This window comes from Adiantum capillus-veneris, chromosome 3 (assembly GCF_014529385.1).
Source record: "Adiantum capillus-veneris isolate H3 chromosome 3, ASM1452938v2, whole genome shotgun sequence".
NCBI classification, from domain to species: domain Eukaryota; kingdom Viridiplantae; phylum Streptophyta; class Polypodiopsida; order Polypodiales; family Pteridaceae; genus Adiantum; species Adiantum capillus-veneris.
In genome coordinates this window covers 13,776,331-13,782,046 of record NC_140933.1, presented here as the reverse complement: position 1 = coordinate 13,782,046, position 5,716 = coordinate 13,776,331, and the positions used below count along the sequence as shown (strand labels likewise).

Genomic DNA, 5,716 nt, shown 5'->3' with positions numbered 1-5,716 from the left:
AGAGACTCTAATTTTTATTAGGCCTAGAGACTTGTCAAGGATCCCATCCCGATCTTGGTATTGGCGAGTGGGAATTTCACAGGTCCATTGAGTATTGTTCACTTGTAGTACATTAGAATGTTAACGGACACCTTTGTCACCCTATGGCCATAAGTCCATAGGGTTGTCTAACTATGATCTATGGTATTATGAACCCTTATGGCCATTGGTCCTTAAGGCTCTAATATACCAATACATAAAAACAAAGCTACAATACGTTACTTTCAAAACAAAGAATCTTATGGTCATAAAAATCATATAGAGGGTACCCTCTATGGTTCCACAACGAAAGGGTGTCAACATGGATTCTTTAGAAGGACACTTAGTCCACCATTATCCTTGGGGCCATTGGATACTTTTCATATGTATTATGCTATTCTCTTGATGGACACCTTAGCGACCTTATGGTCTTAGGGAAATAAGGCTCCAGCAAACATAGAAGGTACCCTTTTTCATTAGGATCTACATAATGCTAAGTAAATAGACAAAGGAGTTGTTTCACTAAACTATATCATATGGTCCAAATTCTATAGATTAGTTCTTTTCTTGTATAAAGTAATCCATAAATGCTATGTGGTCTTAGTGCCATATACTGGTACATACAAAAACCATCCTATGGCCTTAGGGTCATAGGGTGCTACATGCAAAAATTACCCTACAATGTTGAGGTTATAGAGTTCTCTCTTTTTTATGCATGCAAAAGTTACCCTACAATCCTGAGGTTTTATAGTACTCCATATATGTCCTATGGCCTTAGGACCATAGGGTGACACATTCAAAAAGTACCCTACTACAATCCCAAGGTTATAAAGTTCTCTCTATACTATATACTAAAAAAATCCTATCCATATGGCCCTAAAGACAAAGATAGACATATTTTAGGCTCTTATAGATTCTTAAAAATACCAACACAGAGCCATAGGATGAAATATGGTTTTCATAAAGAAACTTATTATCAACACTCTTTGCTCTAGCAATCCTATCACCCTTGGGTCATATGGTGTAAATATAGAGGTGCATCCTATAGGCCTAAGGCTATAAAGTTTTCTCCATTTTATACCTCTAAAAAATCTTATTCATATAGTCCTAAGACCATGAAAAGGTGTATTCTAAGCTCTCGTAACGTCTTCAAGACACATAAAGAGAGTACCTATGTAATTCTCTTCAAGAAACATATGATCAATGTCATGTGTCCCAAAAAATTATAGAGTGTCAATGTCCAAGAGCATTTAGGCCATTCAAGGGCACCTATATGGGCACCATCGTAGCACCTATATGGGCACCATCGTAGCCCTAAGGTCCTAGGGTCATAATAACTCTCAATTTATGGTGCTTGATCTTATACATTGGTACACTTTGGCACTATGACCATATTAAGATCTCTCTTTCGATAAGAGGGAAACCTAAAGCTCTTGATTCCTATGGCTCTTGGTCCATAAGATCTCTCATTACAATGGACTAGAATCTAGGGTCCTTGAGCTTATGCATTAACACCCTATGGCCCTAGGGCCATATGATCTCTCATTAGCATAGAGGAAAACATACAGCCCTAGGACTAGAGAGCAACCTAGGTGTCAATGTAAAAGCTCTCAAAAAGAATTTAAGTCATTCTAGGGAACCTACATGGTGCCCTATGGGCCTAGGGCCACATGATATCTCATTAGATTAGAGGGTAACTTATGGACCTTGAGCCTGTACATTGGCACCCTAAGGCCCTAGCACCATATGATCTCTCATTAGAATAGAGGACAACCTACAGCCCTAGGGCCATAGAATCTATCATTACAATAGAGGGTAAGCTATGGCCCTTGAGCTTATACATTGGCATCCTATGGCCCTAAGGACATATGATCTCTCATTACAATAGAGGTCAACCTATGGCCTTAGGGCTAGAGAGTGAGCTAGGTGAGAATGTAAAAGGTATAAAAGAGCATCTAGGTCATTCAAGGGTACCTACATGGGCATCATGGCATCCCTATGGCCCTAGGTCCATAGGATGTCTCATTATAATAAAGGTAAACCCATGGCCCTTGAGATTATAAATTTACACTCTATGACCCTAGGGGTAGAGGCTGGTCTAATTGTTAGTGTAAATTTCTCAACTAGCATTTGGGCCATTCAAGGGCACCTACATGGACACCATGGTAGACCTATGGCCCTAGGGAAATACGATCTCTCATTGGAAGAGAGGGCAACCTTTGTCCCTTAGGCTACACATTCACATCTTATGGCTCTAACTCCATATGATCTCTTATTGGAATAAAAAGAAACCTATGGCTCTGGGGCCATAGGGTGGCCTAGGTATAAATGTAAAAGCTCTCAAAGAGCATTTAAGCCATTCAAGGGCACCTACATGAGTATCATGTTAGACCTATGGCCCTAATACCATAGGATCCTTCATTACAATAGAGTGTAGCCTATGGACCTTGAATTTCTACATTGGCACCCTATGGCCGTAGGGCCATTGGATCTCTCTCATAAGAATAGAAGGAAATATAAGTGTTGACTGTATATTATATGTTGAGTTTGGAATTGGGATGCTGCTCTGAATATTGCTGACTCTGATATTTGGTCAGTCAGATATTTGTTGACTCTGATTATTGTTGAGTATGAATATTGCCGAGTCGAATTATTTGCGGAATATTGCTTGGTATGAATATTTGCTGGGTCGGAATATTGCTAGGTTGGATTTTGATTAGGTTTGATTTTGCCGAGTCTGATATTTTATGTCAAGAACATTTTGGGTTGGACAGTTATAACCATCAGTTGGTACTTGTATTGGGACGAGTTCTAAGTAGGGGAATGCCAGAGAAGCTTTATCCATGGTGTTCTTTGCTATGTCTGATCTTTTCTCTATGTTCTGTTTGCTACTCTGAAGTTATCTAACTGTGTCTTCTGTTGAGTCTGATCATGGAGTGAGTGTTTATTCTCTGCTTGAGAGCATGTTTGTTGAGAGAGATTCTTGTGTTGATGAACCCCAACACATTTGGCGATCCCGCTGGGCCATTGAAGGTTTCGCCAACACATTTGGTGAACCTACTGCAATTGTTTGTGTTTTGTGTCTGATATTCTTGTCTTATTGATTACCTACTATAATGGTATGTTTGCTGGGTCTGATTACCTTCTGTGTGTGCATTCAAGGTCGACGTGTTTGTTCCACAAGAGTAATGATGCTATGAAAGAACCTATCCCGAAGGAGAAATTTTTAGACCGAGGAGCGGAAATTTAGGAGCAGCAGATCATGTTTGATTAGGAGCGTTGCTGCAAATTCAAAATTCAAATTTTTTTGCTATAAGTGCTGATTCAAGTTGCATAGATTCAGGAAGGTGCTGCAGATTTGGGCTGTACACATTCAACAAGGTGTTGTAGATATAGGCTGCACAGATTCAACAAGGTGCTAGAGATTTAGATTGTGCAAAATGGCAAAAATTTGGATGATTTTGCAGAGGCAAAAGAACAATTTCTTGAAATCAGACATAGAAATCTAATGCTCAATCTGATGTTGAAAATTAGATCTGTCAAAGCAAACAAACTCAAGAATGATATCTTTTACCAATTTTTTCCAAACATATAAATACATCACTAAACTAAAATATTCCAATCAATTCAAGAAACCAATTAAATGGACTATGTGGATCCCGGTACAACATCAGTGGCTCTTTGTTCAACAAATTTAATAGGTCTTAGATTGGTGTGGTGCATCGATCTTGAGGGCTAAACATGATTGTTGTATTTTAATGAAGTGAATGTTATGGGGGATAAAAGGAAGAAAAATAAATGTGAGGTTTGCATGAGTAAGAAGCATGAAGTGGATGATTGTCTGTGTGTAGTTGATGAGTGCTCAAAGAGAGATTCTTGTAGGAAGTGGTGCATGGTGGATTTGTGCACAAAACTTCATAAAATTAGCCACAAATTGCATAAAGAAACTTCCTTTAACAAAATGGAAAGAGTCTTAGAGAAGCTAGATGATTTTGAAGATGACTTGGAGATGAATATGAATGGCTAGATGATCATAAAGGGGATAGGCAAAAATCATGTTCTAGTAGAAAGAAGGTTTTCAAGTTGCAGAAAGCATGTGAGAAGCTAAGGGATGCATATGAGAATGAGTTGAAGGTGATTTGAGTGACGATGATGATGTATGGAGCATGGAGCCCATAATCCATCAAGTAGGGATACCAAAGATGGAGGAGAAGGAGGTGCAAAAGGAGGTTGGCCAAAAGAGCCTAGACAAGCCCCTAGATACCCCTAACCTACCATTAGAGTATACCCATGGAGTGGAAGAGGAAGATCCATTGCTTAAACTTATGTTGTTTGCATATGGAAAATGTTGTTACCCTATTTGTGGGGAGAAGCATGTCATACATAACCATGATGTTGTTCATGTTATTCAAAGCTCACTGAAAGAGGTAGATAGTGAGATGAATGCAGAGGAGGAATTGCTGGAAATCAAATTTCCTAAAATCAGATTTGCTAAGGAGAAATTTTTGGAAAACATATCAATTCAAGAGGAGTCTCCACCAAACAGATCCCTACATGTGAAAATGTTTCCACAAGGTGCTGAAGGAACATTGAAGGAGTTTACATATGCTGATTTTGATGATCAACAAATTCAGACAAAAGATCAGACCATTATGCCAAATGTTGCGGATGATCAAGAGAATTAGAATTTTGGTTTTGAATGTTTCGAAGGACAAATTTTGATGTCACAGGTAGATATCAAGCAAGAATATGCTTCAATTGCAGAGAATTGGAAGAAGCAGATTGATTGTTGTTCCAATCTAAATAGGGATGAATCACGAAAAGGTCTCACATATCACATTGAGCATGCGGAATGTCAAGAGCAAGCTGAGATGCAAGGCGTTGATTCAAATTTTTTTGAAGTGTTTATGGAGTTTCTTGTAGCTGAAAATGATCTTGAAAGTGCTCAGATTGAGGAGGAGTTTATTGATTTATTTGTTTTACAACCAAACTCAAACTTTTATGATGTTTTTGAGGAGGAACTTGAGAAGACTAATGTAGGTCTGCAAAATTTGTGTGAAGATGATGCTAATACTCTATTTTATAGCTATAAATCAATTCAAATTGAACGAAAGAAAGATCAAATTGATTGTTTCTTGAATATGAAAAATCAGGAAAGTGGGTTTTTGGAGCCTAAATCAGATTTTGAAGCAAAGTATCAGTGCCCTACGATGTTGTAGATGTTGAAGAAGCATTGCTTGATGGTTGCAAAGAGGTTTTTTATCTTGAACCAATTCTAGGTCATTATTATCACGTGAAATCTGATTTGTTGGAAGTGTTATTTGCTTCATATTGGTGGCTAAATTTGATTATGGAGATGCATACCGGTTTTATGAGATTATTCTCAATCTCAAAAGTTGCAGATATGCAAAATTTTGGAGTTTTTTGAGATCAGATTTCTATGTCTAAAGTGCATATTGCTAATTTTCTCAATGTTGAAGTTGCAAATCAGACTTTGTAGATGCAAGATGTTGCATTTGATGACTCAGTGATCCATATTTCATATTGTTTAAATCAGATTTTGCAGATTGATGATCACTCAAAGAGGGTTTTTTTTCCTGATTTTGCAAATTTCAAGTGGAAATCAAAGGGAGATGATATTTTGGATGTTTTTCATGACAAAATTACAGAGTTTGCTGAGTGGAACGATTGTCTCATA

The 5,716-nt window shown here is 37.9% G+C and overlaps 1 pseudogene; it reads left to right on the top strand.

Moving 5' to 3' along the window:
- Nucleotides 1-4,220: 4,220 nt before the first annotated feature.
- On the top strand, nucleotides 4,221-5,237 carry LOC147460529 (uncharacterized; annotated as a pseudogene).
- The last annotated feature ends 479 nt before the right edge of the window (nucleotides 5,238-5,716 follow it).